The 22,083-nt window shown below is 51.4% G+C and overlaps 1 protein-coding gene across 1 annotated transcript in view; it reads right to left on the reverse strand.

Moving 5' to 3' along the window:
* Nucleotides 1-22,083, reverse strand: part of AMBRA1 (autophagy and beclin 1 regulator 1) — a 962,358-nt gene that overhangs the window by 669,024 nt on the left and 271,251 nt on the right. The window lies entirely within an intron of this gene.

The following is a 22,083-nucleotide window of genomic DNA, read 5'->3' on the forward strand; positions in this document are numbered from 1 at the left end:
GGAGAGGGGCAGACACTCACAGGGGAGGGCAGAGAATGAGGAGGATGAAAGGAAGAGCAGCTCGTAAGTCCCCACTGGGGAGAGGGGCAGACACTCACAGGGGGAGGGCAGAGAATGAGGAGGATGAAAAGAAGAGCAGCTCGTAAGTCCCCACTGGGGAGAGGGGCAGAGAATGAGGAGGATGAAAGGAAGAGCAGCTCGTAAGTCACCACTGGAGAGAGGGGCATCAATCACAGGGGGGGCAGAGAATGAGGAGGATGAAAGGAAAAGCAGCTCGTAAGTCACCACTGGGGAGAGGGGCAGACACTCACAGGGGAGGGCAGAGAATGAGGAGGATGAAAGGAAGAGCAGCTCGTAAGTCAACACTGGGGAGAGGGGCAGACACTCACAGGGGAGGGCAGAGAATGAGGAGGATGAAAGGAAGAGCAGCTCGTAAGTCCCCACTGGGGAGAGGGGCAGACACTCACAGGGGAAGGGCAGAGAATGAGGAGGATGAAAGGAAGAGCAGCTCGTAAGTCACCACTGGGGAGAGGGGCAGACACTCACAGGGGAGGGCAGAGAATGAGGAGGATGAAAGGAAGAGCAGCTCGTAAGTCACCACTGGGGAGAGGGGCAGACACTCACAGGGGAGGGCAGAGAATGAGGAGGATGAAAGGAAGAGCAGCTCGTAAGTCACCACTGGGGAGAGGGGCAGACACTCACAGGGGAAGGGCAGAGAATGAGGAGGATGAAAGGAAGAGCAGCTCGTAAGTCCCCACTGGGGAGAGGGGCAGACACTCACAGGGGGAGGGCAGAGAATGAGGAGGATGAAAGGAAGAGCAGCTCGTAAGTCCCCACTGGGGAGAGGGGCAGAGAATGAGGAGGATGAAAGGAAGAGCAGCTCGTAAGTCACCACTGGAGAGAGGGGCATCAATCACAGGGGGGGGGCAGAGAATGAGGAGGATGAAAGGAAGAGCAGCTCGTAAGTCACCACTGGGGAGAGGGGCAGACACTCACAGGGGAGGGCAGAGAATGAGGAGGATGAAAGGAAGAGCAGCTCGTAAGTCATCACTGGGGAGAGGGGCAGACACTCACAAGGGGGAGGGGGGGGCAGAGAATGAGGAGGATGAAAAGAAGAGCAGCTCGTAAGTCACCACTGGGGAGAGGGGCAGACACTCACAAGGGGGAGGGGGGGCAGAGAATGAGGAGGATGAAAGGAAGAGCAGCTCGTAAGTCACCACTGGAGAGAGGGGCATCAATCACAGGGGGGGCAGAGAATGAGGAGGATGAAAGGAAGAGCAGCTCGTAAGTCACCATTGGGGAGAGGGGCAGAGAATGAGGAGGATGAAAGGAAGAGCAGCTCGTAAGTCACCACTGGGGAGAGGGGCAGAGAATGAGGAGGATGAAAAGAAGAGCAGCTCGTGAGTCACCACTGGGGAGAGGGGCAGACACTCACAGGGGAGGGCAGAGAATGAGGAGGATGAAAGGAAGAGCAGCTCGTAAGTCCCCACTGGGGAGAGGGGCAGACACTCACAGGGGGAGGGCAGAGAATGAGGAGGATGAAAAGAAGAGCAGCTCGTAAGTCTCCACTGGGGAGAGGGGCAGAGAATGAGGAGGATGAAAGGAAGAGCAGCTCGTAAGTCACCACTGGAGAGAGGGGCATCAATCACAGGGGGGCAGAGAATGAGGAGGATGAAAGGAAGAGCAGCTCGTAAGTCACCACTGGGGAGAGGGGCAGACACTCACAGGGGAGGGCAGAGAATGAGGAGGATGAAAGGAAGAGCAGCTCGTAAGTCACCACTGGGGAGAGGGGCAGACACTCACAGGGGAGGGCAGAGAATGGGGAGGATGAAAGGAAGAGCAGCTCGTAAGTCCCCACTGGGGAGAGGGGCAGACACTCACAGGGGAAGGGCAGAGAATGAGGAGGATGAAAGGAAGAGCAGCTCGTAAGTCACCACTGGGGAGAGGGGCAGACACTCACAGGGGAGGGCAGAGAATGAGGAGGATGAAAGGAAGAGCAGCTCGTAAGTCACCACTGGGGAGAGGGGCAGAGAATGAGGAGGATGAAAGGAAGAGCAGCTCGTAAGTCACCACTGGGGAGAGGGGCAGAGAATGAGGAGGATGAAAAGAAGAGCAGCTCGTGAGTCACCACTGGGGAGAGGGGCAGACACTCACAGGGGGAGGGCAGAGAATGAGGAGGATGAAAAGAAGAGCAGCTCGTAAGTCACCACTGGAGAGAGGGGCATCAATCACAGGGGGGTAGAGAATGAGGAGGATGAAAGGAAGAGCAGCTCGTAAGTCACCACTGGGGAGAGGGGCAGAGAATGAGGAGGATGAAAGGAAGAGCAGCTCGTAAGTCACCACTGGGGAGAGGGGCAGACACTCACAGGGGGGAGGGGGGCAGAGAATGAGGAGGATGAAAAGAAGAGCAGCTCGTGAGTCACCACTGGGGAGAGGGGCAGAGAATGAGGAGGATGAAAGGAAGAGCAGCTCGTAAGTCCCCACTTGGGAGAGGGGCAGAGAATGAGGAGGATGAAAAGAAGAGCAGCTCGTAAGTGCCCACTGGGGAGAGGGGCAGACACTCACAGGGGAAGGGCAGAGAATGAGGAGGGTGAAAAGAAGAGCAGCTCGTAAGTCCCCACTGGGGAGAGGGGCAGACACTCACAGGGGAGGGCAGAGAATGAGGAGGATGAAAAGAAGAGCAGCTCGTAAGTCCCCTCTGGGGAGAGGGGCAGAGAATGAGGAGGATGAAAGGAAGAGCAGCTCGTAAGTCCCCACTGGGGAGAGGGGCAGAGAATGAGGAGGATGAAAAGAAGAGCAGCTCGTAAGTCCCCACTGGGGAGAGGGGCAGACACTCACAGGGGAGGGCAGAGAATGAGGAGGATGAAAAGAAGAGCAGCTCGTAAGTCCCCACTGGGGAGAGGGGCAGAGAATGAGGAGGATGAAAGGAAGAGCAGCTCGTAAGTCCCCACTGGGGAGAGGGGCAGACACTCACAGGGGAGGGCGGAGAATGAGGAGGATGAAAAGAAGAGCAGCTCGTAAGTCCCCACTGGGGAGAGGGGCAGACACTCACAGGGGAAGGGCAGAGAATGAGGAGGATGAAAGGAAGAGCAGCTAGTAAGTCACCACTGGGGAGAGGGGCAGACACTCACAGGGGAAGGGCAGAGAATGAGGAGGATGAAAGGAAGAGCAGCTCGTAAGTCCCCACTGGGGAGAGGGGCAGACACTCACAGGGGGAGGGCAGAGAATGAGGAGGATGAAAGGAAGAGCAGCTCGTAAGTCCCCACTGGGAAGAGGGGCAGAGAATGAGGAGGATGAAAGGAAGAGCAGCTCGTAAGTCACCACTGGAGAGAGGGGCATCAATCACAGGGGGGGCAGAGAATGAGGAGGATGAAAGGAAGAGCAGCTCGTAAGTCACCACTGGGGAGAGGGGCAGACACTCACAGGGGAGGGCAGAGAATGAGGAGGATGAAAGGAAGAGCAGCTCGTAAGTCACCACTGGGGAGAGGGGCAGACACTCACAGGGGAAGGGCAGAGAATGAGGAGGATGAAAGGAAGAGCAGCTAGTAAGTCACCACTGGGGAGAGGGGCAGACACTCACAGGGGAAGGGCAGAGAATGAGGAGGATGAAAGGAAGAGCAGCTCGTAAGTCCCCACTGGGGAGAGGGGCAGACACTCACAGGGGAAGGGCAGAGAATGAGGAGGATGAAAGGAAGAGCAGCTCGTAAGTCACCACTGGGGAGAGGGGCAGACACTCACAGGGGAGGGCAGAGAATGAGGAGGATGAAAGGAAGAGCAGCTCGTAAGTCATCACTGGGGAGAGGGGCAGACACTCACAAGGGGGAGGGGGGGCAGAGAATGAGGAGGATGAAAAGAAGAGCAGCTCGTAAGTCACCACTGGAGAGAGGGGCAGACACAAGGGGGAGGGGGGCAGAGAATGAGGAGGATGAAAGGAAGAGCAGCTCGTAAGTCACCACTGGAGAGAGGGGCATCAATCACAGGGGGGGCAGAGAATGAGGAGGATGAAAGGAAGAGCAGCTCGTAAGTCACCACTCGGGAGAGGGGCAGAGAATGAGGAGGATGAAAGGAAGAGCAGCTCGTAAGTCACCACTGGAGAGAGGGGCAGACACTCACAGGGGAGGGCAGAGAATGAGGAGGATGAAAGGAAGAGCAGCTCGTAAGTCCCCACTGGGGAGAGGGGCAGAGAATGAGGAGGATGAAAGGAAGAGCAGCTCGTAAGTCACCACTGGGGAGAGGGGCAGAGAATGAGGAGGATGAAAAGAAGAGCAGCTCGTGAGTCACCACTGGGGAGAGGGGCAGACACTCACAGGGGGAGGGCAGAGAATGATGAGGAGGATGAAAAGAAGAGCAGCTCGTAAGTCACCACTGGAGAGAGGGGCATCAATCACAGGGGGGTAGAGAATGAGGAGGATGAAAGGAAGAGCAGCTCGTAAGTCACCACTGGGTAGAGGGGCAGAGAATGAGGAGGATGAAAGGAAGAGCAGCTCGTAAGTCACCACTGGGGAGAGGGGCAGACACTCACAGGGGGGAGGGGGGCAGAGAATGAGGAGGATGAAAAGAAGAGCAGCTCGTGAGTCACCACTGGGGAGAGGGGCAGAGAATGAGGAGGATGAAAGGAAGAGCAGCTCGTAAGTCCCCACTTGGGAGAGGGGCAGAGAATGAGGAGGATGAAAAGAAGAGCAGCTCGTAAGTGCCCACTGGGGAGAGGGGCAGACACTCACAGGGGAAGGGCAGAGAATGAGGAGGATGAAAAGAAGAGCAGCTCGTAAGTCCCCACTGGGGAGAGGGGCAGAGAATGAGGAGGATGAAAAGAAGAGCAGCTCGTAAGTCCCCACTGGGGAGAGGGGCAGAGAATGAGGAGGATGAAAGGAAGAGCAGCTCGTAAGTCCCCACTGGGGAGAGGGGCAGAGAATGAGGAGGATGAAAAGAAGAGCAGCTCGTAAGTCCCCACTGGGGAGAGGGGCAGACACTCACAGGGGAGGGCAGAGAATGAGGAGGATGAAAAGAAGAGCAGCTCGTAAGTCCCCACTGGGGAGAGGGGCAGAGAATGAGGAGGATGAAAGGAAGAGCAGCTCGTAAGTCCCCACTGGGGAGAGGGGCAGACACTCACAGGGGAGGGCGGAGAATGAGGAGGATGAAAAGAAGAGCAGCTCGTAAGTCCCCACTGGGGAGAGGGGCAGACACTCACAGGGGAAGGGCAGAGAATGAGGAGGATGAAAGGAAGAGCAGCTAGTAAGTCACCACTGGGGAGAGGGGCAGACACTCACAGGGGAAGGGCAGAGAATGAGGAGGATGAAAGGAAGAGCAGCTCGTAAGTCCCCACTGGGGAGAGGGGCAGACATCCACAGGGGGAGGGCAGAGAATGAGGAGGATGAAAGGAAGAGCAGCTCGTAAGTCCCCACTGGGAAGAGGGGCAGAGAATGAGGAGGATGAAAGGAAGAGCAGCTCGTAAGTCACCACTGGAGAGAGGGGCATCAATCACAGGGGGGGCAGAGAATGAGGAGGATGAAAGGAAGAGCAGCTCGTAAGTCACCACTGGGGAGAGGGGCAGAAACTCACAGGGGAGGGCAGAGAATGAGGAGGATGAAAGGAAGAGCAGCTCGTAAGTCACCACTGGGGAGAGGGGCAGACACTCACAGGGGAGGGCAGAGAATGAGGAGGATGAAAGGAAGAGCAGCTCGTAAGTCCCCACTGGGGAGAGGGGCAGACACTCACAGGGGAAGGGCAGAGAATGAGGAGGATGAAAGGAAGAGCAGCTCGTAAGTCACCACTGGGGAGAGGGGCAGACACTCACAGGGGAGGGCAGAGAATGAGGAGGATGAAAGGAAGAGCAGCTCGTAAGTCATCACTGGGGAGAGGGGCAGACACTCACAAGGGGGAGGGGGGCAGAGAATGAGGAGGATGAAAAGAAGAGCAGCTCGTAAGTCACCACTGGAGAGAGGGGCAGACACAAGGGGGAGGGGGGCAGAGAATGAGGAGGATGAAAGGAAGAGCAGCTCGTAAGTCACCACTGGAGAGAGGGGCATCAATCACAGGGGGGGCAGAGAATGAGGAGGATGAAAGGAAGAGCAGCTCGTAAGTCACCACTGGGGAGAGGGGCAGAGAATGAGGAGGATGAAAGGAAGAGCAGTTCGTAAGACACCACTGGGGAGAGGGGCAGAGAATGAGGAGGATGAAAAGAAGAGCAGCTCGTGAGTCACCACTGGGGAGAGGGGCAGACACTCACAGGGGAGGGCAGAGAATGAGGAGGATGAAAGGAAGAGCAGCTCGTAAGTCCCCACTGGGGAGAGGGGCAGACACTCACAGGGGGAGGGCAGAGAATGAGGAGGATGAAAAGAAGAGCAGCTCGTAAGTCTCCACTGGGGAGAGGGGCAGAGAATGAGGAGGATGAAAGGAAGAGCAGCTCGTAAGTCACCACTGGAGAGAGGGGCATCAATCACAGGGGGGGCAGAGAATGAGGAGGATGAAAGGAAGAGCAGCTCGTAAGTCACCACTGGGGAGAGGGGCAGACACTCACAGGGGAGGGCAGAGAATGAGGAGGATGAAAGGAAGAGCAGCTCGTAAGTCACCACTGGGGAGAGGGGCAGACACTCACAGGGGAGGGCAGAGAATGAGGAGGATGAAAGGAAGAGCAGCTCGTAAGTCCCCACTGGGGAGAGGGGCAGACACTCACAGGGGAAGGGCAGAGAATGAGGAGGATGAAAGGAAGAGCAGCTCGTAAGTCACCACTGGGGAGAGGGGCAGACACTCACAGGGGAGGGCAGAGAATGAGGAGGATGAAAGGAAGAGCAGCTCGTAAGTCATCACTGGGTAGAGGGGCAGACACTCACAAGGGGGAGGGGGGCAGAGAATGAGGAGGATGAAAAGAAGAGCAGCTCGTAAGTCACCACTGGAGAGAGGGGCAGACACAAGGGGGAGGGGGGCAGAGAATGAGGAGGATGAAAGGAAGAGCAGCTCGTAAGTCACCACTGGAGAGAGGGGCATCAATCACAGGGGGGGCAGAGAATGAGGAGGATGAAAGGAAGAGCAGCTCGTAAGTCACCACTGGGGAGAGGGGCAGAGAATGAGGAGGATGAAAGGAAGAGCAGTTCGTAAGACACCACTGGGGAGAGGGGCAGAGAATGAGGAGGATGAAAAGAAGAGCAGCTCGTGAGTCACCACTGGGGAGAGGGGCAGACACTCACAGGGGAGGGCAGAGAATGAGGAGGATGAAAGGAAGAGCAGCTCGTAAGTCCCCACTGGGGAGAGGGGCAGACACTCACAGGGGGAGGGCAGAGAATGAGGAGGATGAAAAGAAGAGCAGCTCGTAAGTCTCCACTGGGGAGAGGGGCAGAGAATGAGGAGGATGAAAGGAAGAGCAGCTCGTAAGTCACCACTGGAGAGAGGGGCATCAATCACAGGGGGGGCAGAGAATGAGGAGGATGAAAGGAAGAGCAGCTCGTAAGTCACCACTGGGGAGAGGGGCAGACACTCACAGGGGAGGGCAGAGAATGAGGAGGATGAAAGGAAGAGCAGCTCGTAAGTCACCACTGGGGAGAGGGGCAGACACTCACAGGGGAGGGCAGAGAATGGGGAGGATGAAAGGAAGAGCAGCTCGTAAGTCCCCACTGGGGAGAGGGGCAGACACTCACAGGGGAAGGGCAGAGAATGAGGAGGATGAAAGGAAGAGCAGCTCGTAAGTCACCACTGGGGAGAGGGGCAGACACTCACAGGGGAGGGCAGAGAATGAGGAGGATGAAAGGAAGAGCAGCTCGTAAGTCACCACTGGGGAGAGGGGCAGAGAATGAGGAGGATGAAAGGAAGAGCAGCTCGTAAGTCACCACTGGGGAGAGGGGCAGAGAATGAGGAGGATGAAAAGAAGAGCAGCTCGTGAGTCACCACTGGGGAGAGGGGCAGACACTCACAGGGGGAGGGCAGAGAATGAGGATGAAAAAAAGAGCAGCTCGTAAGTCACCACTGGAGAGAGGGGCATCAATCACAGGGGGGTAGAGAATGAGGAGGATGAAAGGAAGAGCAGCTCGTAAGTCACCACTGGGGAGAGGGGCAGACACTCACAGGGGGGAGGGGGGGGCAGAGAATGAGGAGGATGAAAAGAAGAGCAGCTCGTGAGTCACCACTGGGGAGAGGGGCAGAGAATGAGGAGGATGAAAGGAAGAGCAGCTCGTAAGTCCCCACTGGGGAGAGGGGCAGAGAATGAGGAGGATGAAAAGAAGAGCAGCTCTTAAGTCCCCACTGGGGAGAGGGGCAGACACTCACAGGGGAGGGCAGAGAATGAGGAGGATGAAAAGAAGAGCAGCTCGTAAGTCCCCACTGGGGAGAGGGGCAGAGAATGAGGAGGATGAAAGGAAGAGCAGCTCGTAAGTCCCCACTGGGGAGAGGGGCAGAGAATGAGGAGGATGAAAAGAAGAGCAGCTCGTAAGTCCCCACTGGGGAGAGGGGCAGACACTCACAGGGGAGGGCAGAGAATGAGGAGGATGAAAAGAAGAGCAGCTCGTAAGTCCCCACTGGGGAGAGGGGCAGAGAATGAGGAGGATGAAAGGAAGAGCAGCTCGTAAGTCCCCACTGGGGAGAGGGGCAGAGAATGAGGAGGATGAAAAGAAGAGCAGCTCGTAAGTCCCCACTGGGGAGAGGGGCAGACACTCACAGGGGAGGGCAGAGAATGAGGAGGATGAAAAGAAGAGCAGCTCGTAAGTCCCCACTGGGGAGAGGGGCAGAGAATGAGGAGGATGAAAGGAAGAGCAGCTCGTAAGTCCCCACTGGGGAGAGGGGCAGACACTCACAGGGGAGGGCAGAGAATGAGGAGGATGAAAAGAAGAGCAGCTCGTAAGTCCCCACTGGGGAGAGGGGCAGACACTCACAGGGGAAGGGCAGAGAATGAGGAGGATGAAAGGAAGAGCAGCTCGTAAGTCACCACTGGGGAGAGGGGCAGACACTCACAGGGGAAGGGCAGAGAATGAGGAGGATGAAAGGAAGAGCAGCTCGTAAGTCCCCACTGGGGAGAGGGGCAGACACTCACAGGGGGAGGGCAGAGAATGAGGAGGATGAAAGGAAGAGCAGCTCGTAAGTCCCCACTGGGGAGAGGGGCAGAGAATGAGGAGGATGAAAGGAAGAGCAGCTCGTAAGTCCCCACTGGGGAGAGGGGCAGACACTCACAGGGGAAGGGCAGAGAATGAGGAGGATGAAAGGAAGGGCAGCTCGTAAGTCACCACTGGGGAGAGGGGCAGACACTCACAGGGGAGGGCAGAGAATGAGGAGGATGAAAAGAAGAGCAGCTCGTAAGTCACCACTGGGGAGAGGGGCAGACACTCACAGGGGAAGGGCAGAGAATGAGGAGGATGAAAGGAAGAGCAGCTCGTAAGTCCCCACTGGGGAGAGGGGCAGACACTCACAGGGGGAGGGCAGAGAATGAGGAGGATGAAAAGAAGAGCAGCTCGTAAGTCATCACTGGGGAGAGGGGCAGACACTCACAGGGGAAGGGCAGAGAATGAGGAGGATGAAAGGAAGAGCAGCTCGTAAGTCACCACTGGGGAGAGGGGCAGAGAATGAGGAGGATGAAAGGAAGAGCAGCTCGTAAGTCCCCACTGGGGAGAGGGGCAGACACTCACAGGGGGAGGGCAGAGAATGAGGAGGATGAAAGGAAGAGCAGCTCGTAAGTCACCATGGGGGAGAGGGGCAGACACTCACAGGGGAGGGCAGAGAATGAGGCAGAAGGGGAGTGCAGGACGTTAGGATATAGGAAAGGACAGGCAGCTGGGGGTTAAGAGGAAGGGCATACATGTAGGTAGGTATGAAATGAAAGAATACAAAATCGGGAGAATAATGGAGAAGAGTGGGGTGGGGAGGGGAAGATGGAAAAGGACAAGGAATAGGCAGCCAAAGAGACGGGTATGGAAAATTAGAAAAGCAATGAAGCACCAGGAAATAAAATGGAAAGATAAGGGCAAAGAAGGTGAGAGGTGCCCCTTGTATCCAGGCACCCCAGGACAGCCCCCTACTCTAACTCCGCCCATCCTTGTACCAACGACACAATTTCTGGCAGCTTTAGTTGTCACAGGTAACACTATAGGATAAAAAGGTACATCCGCATCTTTCTAAACTTAAATCGCACCAGAAACACAGAGATTTCAAGGCAGGTCAAGGTAGTCTTTAAGCATAGGACTAGCACAGGGCGGACCTTGCCGAGCTGTAAAATGACAAAAGCCATTTACCACTCCAGACTTTGTCCTTTTCTATCCCGGTGTGGATGGCACTGTGCTAATCCTATGCTTAAAGACTGATAGAAAAGCAGACAATTATTATTATTATTATTATATTTCTTATATAGCGCCTGAATCGACCCCCGAAGGGGTATCTCCGCGCTTGCCTTGGGAACCCGTCCTGGCTTTTCCCTGTGAGATAGCCCCTACAGGGCATCCCCAAGGTGAAAGCCAGGCATCCCGCCGCAGGGGGGCCGTTGTGGAGATTAAGCAAGCTTAATGCCCAGAGTTGCAGAGTGAGAACCCATGATTAGGTCAGGCACCGAAGCGAGAATTATCGAGTCCATGGACATTTGAGCTGAAGACCCTGCCGCGTCGGGAATTGAACCCTGGTCCCGGGTCTGACCTCTGCTTCAGGGTCTGCCTGCTCTAACCAGTGAGCCACACTTCTCCACAGAGGAGAGTAGTTCGAGAGTGTCGCTGGTGTTGAGAGTGCTCTAACAGGGGCTACTTTCCACCTTAACTCGAAATACCAGAGTTCTCTGCTTCCTTTTTTGCATAATGTATGCGCCACTCTATGCCTGAAAGGGTATTGTTTTGATTGATATATATATATATATAAATATATATTTATATTTAATAAACTGACACATAGCACTACCTTCGCTTCTCTGCATGTACTAGTCGTCCTTTCTGCTGTGGTATACCAGTGGTATACCTTGTTCTCTGTTGAACACACACATCTCTCATCGATTCCCTGTCATAGGGCAGAAGGAACACTGGCTGTTGGGTGGTTCTCCTGTGCTTTGAGGGCAGACTGGTTCTATAATACCGGACAATAGGTCAAGAGGATTCTATATGATGGAGCCTATGGGGTGAAACGTTGGGAGGTCTCCTGCAGTGCAGCAGTTTCCAATAATTCTCTACCGGAGCTTATTATTCCCATACTAGTCAGCCAATCATGGACCGAGTAAGAGGGAGTCCCTGGAGCAATTGCTTGACACTCTTTGCGTCTAGACGACATGAACCTCATGTCACTGGTGACACCTAAAGCCCAATTAATGGCGAATCTGCGGTGTCTACGCTCTTCCTGTCCCCACGGGGAGGATGGCGCATACCGTAAGCATCCAGCACTGTCACTTCAAGTTGTATTGACACCCAACCATGATCATTACCAGATTGTTACTTATATTAGGTTTTCTCTGACTTCCACAAAAGGGTAAAAATAAAGATCCCTGTTCAGCTGTGGGCAGTCTGGTTGTGCCCGGAGACAGGTATAGCCAATCACAGAGCAGAAGAAGGCTGGTAAAACAGAGGCTGCACCTTTTGACAGGGTGGCATGTTCACCAGCAGCAAGACTTTGTTAGAGGACACCTGGCTCTTTTGCAGTCCAGTGTCATTCCTCAACCTAGAAATCGCTAGCTGACAGGAGGCAGGTCAGGAAGGAAGCCAGCCAGACCAGCACTCTGTCTCATGAGCCACACAAGACATCTCCTGCTGTCCATTCTCCTCCCTTCAGAGACATAATGAATGCTGTGGGCTATACATCACTAAAGAGCTCATCTCTGATAAGACTAGCTCCACCTTAACAGGGAAGCTGGCATCATCTGTCAGGAGACCACATAATAGGAAGCTTACTATATTTGCATTAGCAACAAGATGATTAACGAGCATTTGCAATGCAATAGGTCTCGTATCCACGCAAGTTTGAGCTATTGGCTTTGTAAATGACAATGCCTTTTATTTATGGTTTGGGTTTTAAAACCCAAGTAAAAGGCATTGCCATTTACAATACTAATAGGTTAAACTCTCATAAATGTGAGACCGATTGCATTGCAATAAAAGGCCTTCTCGACCGCTTGTTAGATTGTAAATATCAGTAGAATCGACCGGCCTGCGAGGTCTTCAAAGTAGTGATAAATAGAGCAGTTAAGAAGATGTGTATGTGTTGTAAATTACACAAACACAAAGTGAGAAGAGAGTTACATATGATCCGAGCTATAAACACTAACAAAGCGCCCCAACACCTTTTGCTCTGTGAGTACACAATAACGGCTCAGGAGGAAGAGCGGAGAGGGGGCTAGTTCCTAGTCTCTCCATGATTTGAGTGTGCAGTGTGGCATTGCATAAGGTCATTGCTATCTTTGGCCTAACAAAAAACACTACAGCTGTATTAGGGCCCTGGCTTCACCTCCTGGTGCAGGGCGGTCTGTGCTTTATGGCAGGTTGGGAGGGACGGAGGGAGGGAGGGATGGTCTCGGCTGCAGCTCTGGCCTCGTACAATGCCCCTGCTATCACTAGTGAGCAAGAGGCACGGTGGTGGTGATAGTGGTATTGGTGGTGGTGACGGTGGTATTGGCATCTGTGGAGGTATGGTGGTGGTATGGTGGTGGTATTGGTGGTGGTATTGTTGGTGGTATTGGTACTAGAATTGGTGGTACTGGAGGTGCTGGTGGTTGGGGATTGGTCGTGGGGTATTGTTATTGGTGGTAGTGGTGGTGGTGGTGGTGGTCTTGGTGGTATGTGAGATGTTAGTGGTATAGGTGGTGGTGGTATTTGAGGTGGTGGGGATATAGGTGGTGGTATTGTTGTTGGTGGTGGTGGTGGTACTGGTAATGGTATTGGTGGTGTTAATAAAACAGGCTTCTGAAAACAGCCGGTCAGCTGGCTTTAGTACAGATAACCTGTAACACAGATGTGCTGTTGTCATCTTCAGCCCATTAGCACAGGATTATGTGCTACCTGGAATTCACATGACTTTCGCTAATCATTTCTAAATCAATTTTACTTGAGGGTGGGGTTGAAACAACAAGATAATGCTGGGTTAAAGTGATTGAAAGGCCGTGCTGCTTAAATAACAAGCATTTTCTGTCAACTAGACAGATCCCCGCCCAGACGTGACTCCGAACACTGTTCCCAACAACGGGACTTTATCGAAGCCTTGGGGATGGTAGATATCTGCAGGTGGTCGCACCCTCGTGACACGCACTTTACAATTCAGCCGGGTGTACACGGAAGTCAATCACGGATCGGCTATTTGTTCACGCATGCACAACACATACACAACTTTTCTAATTCTGGGTGCTTGGCGCGGGAGTGTCAGATCATTCCCCGGAGTTAAGGGTACTTGGAGTGCAACGTTCGCGACAACCTGGTTCGATACGGATTCAGCCTTGGGCACTAAAGATCCCGCATATTAGGGACACCTTGCGGAAGGATATAGATTACTTTTTTCAGGAAAATACAGGCTCGGTCCGGTCGGCCATCACGCTATGGGGGACATATGGTACGGGGATCAAGGGGCGGGCACTGTCTGTGATGGCTGGCCACAGGGAAGAGCGTCGCTGAAGGCTACTGCAACTGGATGCCGAGATCCTACGTCTTGAGGTTGACATATCCAGGGTCCCGGACCCCAGCATTCAGCACCGGCTTAATATAAAAAGGCAAGATTATAAACAATTGCTCCTAGAAGATGCCAATAGACGGGCTTTGGCCACCCAACACCGTATATACGAACAAGGGAAGCGCACTGTCCAATTGCTGGCATGGCTTGAGCGTAACGAGAAATCAGCGAGATGGGTGTGTGCGATTAAGGGATCTGATGATGCTCTGATCACGGACCCTCGGGGCATTGCTGAGTCCTTTGCGAGCCACTATAAGACAGCATATGGTATCCCGCAAGATTCTCAGGCTTCAAGGGCGGAGGAACTCCTTGCCACTATCGGGGTGACATGCCTCTCGGAGCAGGATAGGGAGGCGTTGGATGTTGATTTGTCTGTTGATTAAATTCAAAAGGCAATTCAAGACATTCGCGCAGGTAAAGCGATGGGCCCGAACGGGCTCCCAATTGAGCTACTCAAGTCTACAGCTTTCAAGCTAGCACCTCATTTACTAAACCTATACAACGAAAGTTACGAAAATGCCCTCCTCCCGAATGATATTCAGGAGGCCACCATTGTGGTCATCCATAAACCTGGTAAGCTGGTAGATGAGTGCACCTCGTATAGGCCTATCTCTCTGACCACGGTAGAGGCTAAAATTCTAGCCAAACTATTGCCGACTCGTCTGCTCCCCTATCTCACTGACCTGATTCTCCCAGATCAGTTGGGATTCATGCCAGGACAGAATACTGCGCGCAACCTGCGTTGTGTGCTTGGTGCGCTGGGCCGTGTAGACACTATAGAAGAAGAAGCGACCCTACTGGCGCTTGACACAAAAATGGCGTTTGACACCATATCGTGGGAGTACTTGTTTGCAGTTCTTGGCCGTCTCAGGTTCGGACCCAAATTTATGGGATGGGTCAAACTGTTATACACGCAGCCCATGGCTCATTTTTCAGTGAACAATCATCGCTCTACTCCTTTCCCCCTATGTCGAGGTACAAGGCAAGGATGCCCGTTGTTGCCGCTCCTTTTTGCCATGGTTCTGGAGCCGCTAGCGGTTTGTGTAAGGGGAGACCCGGGCATTAGGGGCATTAGATGGACGCATGATTACGGAGACTGCATATCACTATATGCGGATGATATTTTACTTTATCTTTCTTCGCTGACGCGCTCATTGCACAGTGTACTCCACATTTTTCATATTTTTGGTGCACACTCTGGATATCAAAAATAAACTGGTCTAAATCCCAGATGTATCCCCTTTGGGGAGAGCCACCGCGGACTCCCCGAGGGTACGATATTCCGGTGGCTTCCCAGGGCTTCCGTTACTTATAGATTTTTATCACCATCAATGCCATGCTATTTTTTGAGCGGAACCTGCTAGGGCCGCTACAGAGGTTTCGCTCAGATGTCGCACATTGGAAAACACTCCCCCTTACCTTACTAGGACATGCGTCCTTATTCAAAATGCTCGCTCTGCAGCGGTTTCTCTATGCGTTACAAAACACTCCCATTCCGGTGCCTGGCTCTTACTTTCTGCAGATTGATGCTGCAGTGCGGGATCTATTGTGGGACAACAGGCCGCCTCGCATAGCCATGACCAAACTTACTATGGGATGGTATGATGAGGTATAGGACTACCAGATGGGCGCCTCTACTATCAGGCTTCACAACTGATGGCCATCAACCAATGGGTGTTCCGGCGACATGATGACCCAAGCTTTCGTAATGACCATTGGTTGTTAGGGAAAGGGGGCTACAATATATTGTATATGAACCACAGGAAATTGTGATTGACCGGTTGTACGGCGCGTATGGTAGAAGTGTGGCATGGAGCGCAGAGAAGGATGAACTGGCAGGGGCGCCTCACAAAGGCTACCCCTCCATGGGAACCGGACATTCTGGGACAACTTAGTGCCTGTGCTGGGTTTGATAAGTGGGATATGATAGGGATCTCTACGGTGGGTAACTTGTGGGTCAAGGACAAGAAGGCATTGTTTTTAGATCGCCAAACTAAGTACCAGCTAGCGCCGGAGAGCTTTCGCTACCTCCAGATCAGCCATGCCATTGACTCCGCCCTCCCTAAGGATACTTCCCTTCCAGACTCCTCTGTCCTAGAAGACAGGCTCTTGCTGGCTCCTATGATCCGCAAAGCCATCTCTCTCACATATACGAAATTGCTCAATAATCGAGTTGATCCAATGTTGCGGCTGAGGGCGTCTTGGGAGCCTGAACTTGGTGAACTAGCCGATGAGGACTGGCTGGAGGAACTTGGTGAACTAGCCGATGAGGACTGGCCGGAGGTGTTGTCCTCATCCCGAGAAGTAGCCATTCCTATGCGGCTGCACCTGGTGCAGCTTAAAATTCTTCACCAAGTGTATTTTGATGCCACACTGCTGCACCGATTGGGTAGGCGACTCGATGCTCGCTGCCTCAGACACTGTAACCAAACAGGAACATTCCTGCATATCCTCTAGGGATGTCATCACATCCAACAATACTGGATGGACGTCCCCAGACAACTGACCAGGACTTGTGACAAGACTATCCTCCCAAACCCCACACTGTGTCTCCTCAATATCTGGGAGGCAACAGACCTCACGCAAGCAGAACAATAATGGGCTACGATGTGGTGGAGTATGGCAAAACGAAACCACTCAGAAGTGGGGCGTAGATACCATACCACTGCTGATAGATTGGGCAAAAGGTATGGACGATACCATGATTGCCAAAAAAACAGTATATAAAGGGAGGGGATGTCCACGTAAATGGGATCATAAGTGGGGGTGCTGAAAAAAGTATAGGGGAGATATGTGTCTCTCCGACAGTGGAACTGAGTAGGGAAAGGCTCTTGGGGTTAGGAAGAGAGTCGATGAGAAGATGGCTCATGCTGTAGGCGATCAGGAGTAGATGTGTATTGGTGAAGTTTCCTGACCCGGGAGCATGTACGTGAACCACCTATGGATTGTTCTGTAATTGCTGGAATATGCTGCCCTGAGCTCCTGCCGGATTAAGGATGGAGAAGATAATGCTGTAATCTTTTGAACGACTTTGCATAAGCTATCGATGTAATGTCTTTACTCCTGCATTTGTTTCTAATAAAAACTGTATAAAAAAAAATACCAGCCTTTAAAATGAAATAGTTCTCGTCTTTCATTAAGTTAAAGCCATTTGCTTTGCTAATGATATTGTATAGCAAAGCAAATTACTAACTTAATAAAAGGCGCGACCTATTGCATTTTTAATGCTTTTTTTTTTGGGAGTGAAAATAAATCAGTGAAGGATCCACGTTACTTTTGTATCTTCTCCTTCCCCGAGTATGTTGGAGTTGAAAAAATTTGCAATTTGCCAAAGAACCTGCTCAAGAATGCAATCCTAAAGGGTGGCCACAGCTCCAGAGACAGTTAACCCTAGGGCTGGTGTAAATGGGCTGTATAATTTCACGATCACTAATATTCCCTTCTGGTGGTTAGTCATAATATTCGGTCTCCTGCCAGACTGACTCCTATTGGGTTCTGGTTTCATTACTCCATCCCAAGGTGCAGATGAGACTCCACTGTAGTATTAAGATGCTTTAAAAAGTGCACATGCCTATATTGGAGGACACTGCTCTAACCTTGGTTACATACCTTACCCCAAAGCCAACAGAGGTAGTCCTAGTTTCTCAGGATTAAAGTCTGTTAACAACTCTCACACGATGCTCACTGGTGGTTTATGTGCCCACTCATGCTGATGTTGAATTGTTCTGAGCGAGGATATTTCAAAATATCCCGTAACCCTGTACATGGGAGACCTGTTGGACGAGGTCAGTCTGTTTTACTACAGGAAGAAGATTTAGTAAACAACATGAGCCATTCCCTAGAGACAGTAGCGATGGGAAACACAAAGGTAGTAGAAGCGCTCAAGCTCACTCCTGGAAACATTTTGTCCAGGACGCTTTCCGGGTGCATGCGAGCTTCTAGCCCCCGGGGTAAATATGCGGGGCACATGTTGCTGCAGTGCAGTGACACGGGAAGGGAGCTGGCATTGCAGGCTGAGCTTCAGTGGCTACATCCAGGTACCTGCTGCTGCCTGTTAACGTGGGCTGAGCTGGTAGAGCGTGGGGAGCTCTGTGTGCCAGGCACGGAGGTGGTGACGAGGCCCGGGCGAGTCCGGGCCCGCGCAACCTCTCCTCTCGCTCATGCACACACACAGAAGCATGAAGGGCACCTACGATTGCCAGGCAGCTGCCTCTCTCCACCAGCACCCCACCATCTTGCGTGCTGCAGAACGGTGGAGGCGGCGGGGGGGGAGGGGAGAGGGGCAGACCTGAGCCAGTGGCGGATCACAGCAGCTCTAGAGGTGATCCCGGGAAATGAAGTTCCGGGGACAGGGGATAAGAGAAGCCATATCGCTCTTTAGTTAAAGGGGAATCTAGAACAAGTAAAAAAAACACAAGATACGGCGTAACTCGAAGCGCTCCAGCCTGCACAAGTAAAACAAGCGCTGTACCACAAAGTCAGCCGCGTGTTTACTTTCGCATCGCACTTTCACTTTAAGTGAAAGCGCGATGCGAAGGCAAACACGCGGCGGCTTACTTTGTCCAAGCTGAGTGAGAAAAAAAGTGCCTTATGAAGGAGAGACTGTCACCCCGCGGGTAAAAGATCAAATCCCGTTGGGCGTGGCCAAAAGGAGACATGGCGGCAACAAGGAGGGACTAACAAGCCTCCTTTACAATGAAAAGCTAGCGTTTTACATGCAAGATGACGCGTACCAATAAAAAAGATGGGCGGGGCTTCAACTCCACCTCCGAGAGCTTTGGAATCTGTATTGATTCCAAGAAGCTCGTGTGACAATAGCAGAGGATGCACGCTGCTTTCGCCAGCCGAGACCTAAAAATAAGCAGTTTCAGCTAAAGCAGCGCATTTCCGGCCTGCAGTATTAGTAAATAGTGCTTGCAGACTAAATAACAGGTCACGTGTAACAACCGAAGTAAAAAGGCCAGTCGCCATGGCAGGGCACAAATGAAGACAAGGCTGTACTAAGGAGGGACTAACAAGCCTATTACCGAATCCGAAGGCTGCATGTACGAAAGACAATAACACAAGCCAATGAAAAATATGGGTGCCGAGTGGGCGGGGCTTCTCTTCAATACTCTACTACAGCAGTCTCGCAGAGCGAGCAGTGAACGCGTGCTGCTGCAAGGCTCGACCTAAAAATGTAGCTGCTACAGCTTCATAGAAAAGAAGTAGGCAACTTGTATCAAATCCAGTAAAGTTCAAATCAGTGACCTAGCAAGGACGCTGTGGACCCTAATGCTAGCACCATTACCAGGTTCATAGAAGAAAGACACCTACACTCTGGGTGCAGTGGGCCTCTCATGCTTGTTGGCCATGGTACTAGCGCCACTGCTGCACTAGCATCATCTATGGCCCTAGTTTAAGATTATATGAAACCAGAATTGAGGAAAAACAAGCAAGGTCATACAAAGCTTGCTGAAAGGAAGCAGGCAAGGTAATGAGAAGCATATCTGGCAGAAAATAAAAAAGGAGGATTATACAAAGCTTGATTAGGAACTGTTAAACAAAAGATTAAAGGAGGCTTGTCCGGCAGAAAAACAAAAAAAAGATGGCAGTTAGGGTGTCCAGCAGACGGGTTTAGCCTATGATTACATAAAGCTCATTTAGTAAAACAAACCAATAATGAGACAAATCTTAAGCCCACAATCTCTGAACAAAAAAGGCTCAACTGTAGAAAGCGTGTCCACTACGGAGAACAAACATCAATATCAAACCGCTTACCTAATACTACTAACAAGGCATAGATTTTAAGACTATGTCAAACCATCACTCCAAAGATTACAGAGTTTATCTAAAGGAACAGTCTAACAGAAGTTGGTGCAATCCAGAAAATGTATCTAATGGACCGAGCAAATACCAATAGTCTAATCCAGGATTGCATGAAGTTTCACAATGGAACAGTCTGAAGATGGCCAACTGAAGATGATCCAATCAAAGAGACTCTCCCAATGGGCGTGACTTAGCACGACCCCAAGATGGCGTGTTTAGATCCGACTCCGCCTGCTGGAGCAGCTACCCTTTGGTTTATCCCATGCTGCAGTTTGTTTTTCTGGAAGCATCGGTTTGTATTTATTTAGGAAGTTTTCTATAGCGCTGTCAAGACCCAAAGGTAGCAGAGCGCTTTACATTAAGAGAATAGCATATAATCATCAGAAACAGGACATAAGAAAGGTATTAACAATCAACGAGTGTTAGAGTAAGAGCTCCGTAATTGTAATGCAGAAACTTCTTTGGTTTCAGGAATCATTGTGGTTGCATAGCTCTGTGGTTGCTGTCTGTACCGTGTTATCCACAACCAAGAGAACGGTTGAGGAACAGGGATTTGAGTTGTCTTTTGAATTCCACAAAGGACGGTATGGTTCTGATGTGCGGGGGGTGGAGTTCCAAATTTTGGGGGAGTTTCCCGTGAAAGAGCAGTCCGCTGTTCTTTTCTTTCTGGTTTTAGGTAGGATGAGTAGGAGGGAGTTAGAGCTTCTAAGATTCCTGGATTGCCCTGCTTTTTTGAGTTTTGTTGCCAGGTATTCGGGTTTGCCGGTATGGAGGGCTTTGTGGGTTAGGCAGGCCATTCTGAAATTACTTCGCATTTCTACTACGAGCCATTTCAGTTCTTTGAGTGCAGGGGAGATGTGATCAGATCATTTGATGCCGGTGATCATTCTGGCTGCCGCATGTAATGTTGTTTTGATCGGTGCCAAGTGCGATTTAGGAATACATGTTAGGACTGCGTTCCAATAGTCCAGTACCAGAGATTGTGTGGGCAATTTGATTTCCTTGTTTGGAATGTAGGGTTTGATTTTGTTCAGATGTCTAATGTTAAAGAGTGCACTTTTGGCTGAGTTCTTAATGTGTTTCATCATGTTTAGTTTAAAATCAAAATCTAAGGTGACGCCTAGAGATTTAACAGAGTCTGCTAGAGTAAGATTCCCTTTAAGGGCATCAATTGCTTTTAGCCATTCGGTGATTTGTCGGTTGTCCTCCTTGTTCGAGATGAGGAGTGTCTCAGTCTTGTCCGGATTTAGTTTTAGGTTATTGTTTGTCAGCCATTCTTGAACATCTTTCAGGACAACATTTAGTCTTTGGATGTCATTGAGAGAGGAAGTTTCCAGATAGATCTGTGTATCATCTGCGTAGAGGTGGAAGCGGATGTTGGCTTTTCTGAGTGGCTTGGAGAGCGGATCCATATAGATGTTAAAAAGCTGTGAACAGAGCACCGATCCTTGGGAGACGCCCTTGTTGACTTGCTGGGTTTCGGAGGTGAAGTTCTTGATTTTTATTTTTTGCGTGCGATTATGAATAAAGGAGGAAAAACACTTGAGCACTACCTCACCGAGACCAGCTCTTTCTTGAAGAGCCCTGATGAGGAGTTTGTGGTCCACCATATCAAATGCTGCCGAGAGGAAGGAGACTGAGGAGGCAGCATGATCCATGGATATCATCTATGATGTTCAGAATCGCGGTTTCTGTGCTGCAGCCTTTTCTGAAGCCAGACTAGTGGGGGTCTAAAAGGTTGATGTTGTCCAGGTGCTGTGTTAGTTGGTGAAGTACACAACGTTCAAGCGTTTTTGAGAGCATGGGGAGGTTAGATATAGGTCTGAAATTGTTCAGATCGGTCGTATCTAGACCGGGTTTTTTCAGCAGGGGTTGTGACTTGCCCCATTTTAAGGCAGTCAGGAACCACTCCATTTTTTAAGGAGCTGTTTATGATTTTGCCCCATAGAGGGGCGAAAGCGTGCTTCATTTTCTTGATTAGTAGTGGAGGAATGGGGTCTAAGATGTGTGCTGATGGTTTGAAGGTGGAGATTAACGAGATTATCTCTATCTTGAACGGGGCGAAAGCTAAGCCAGGGGTGAGAGAAGAGCCAGGAGAGAAGGCATGAGGTACAGCTGAGATGTTGATCTTGAGGTGCGATTCGTTGATGTCTAAAGACGATTCTTGCGATCTTGTCGTTGAAGAAGTGGGCGAAGTTGTCGCATAGTTCTTTGGACGCCTCTACAGATGAGGACAGTGGCTTGGAGGCTTGTTGTCTAATGATGCTGTAGAGCTCCATCGGTCTGTTTTTTGCATTGTCCAGTGCCTCACAGAAGAAGCTGGATTTCTTATTTTTGATGTGGTTATGGTACTTCCTAGGGGCTGATTTCAGTTGATCGCGCAGTATGGCTGTCAGGTTGTTTCTCCACTTTCTTTCTTTGGCTCTTAAGTTTCTCCTTTCTGTGTTGAGGTCAGTGTTGAACCATGTTCTGGATGGAGTGGCTCTGCTTCTTTTGAGCTTTAATAGGGCTAGTTTGTCGAGTATGGACACTAGCTCGGAATTGTACCGGTCAGTGAGGTCATTGGTGGAGAGGTGGGCTTTGTTGTCCGGGAGAAGTGAGCTTAGCTGAGCTTCCAGGATATCAAGGGGTACTTGGGAGAGGTTTCTCATCCATTTGGGGGGTCTTGTGGAGGTT

The sequence above is a fragment of the Lissotriton vulgaris genome, chromosome 2_2, assembly GCF_964263255.1.
Source record: "Lissotriton vulgaris chromosome 2_2, aLisVul1.2, whole genome shotgun sequence".
In the NCBI taxonomy this organism is placed as follows: domain Eukaryota; kingdom Metazoa; phylum Chordata; class Amphibia; order Caudata; family Salamandridae; genus Lissotriton; species Lissotriton vulgaris.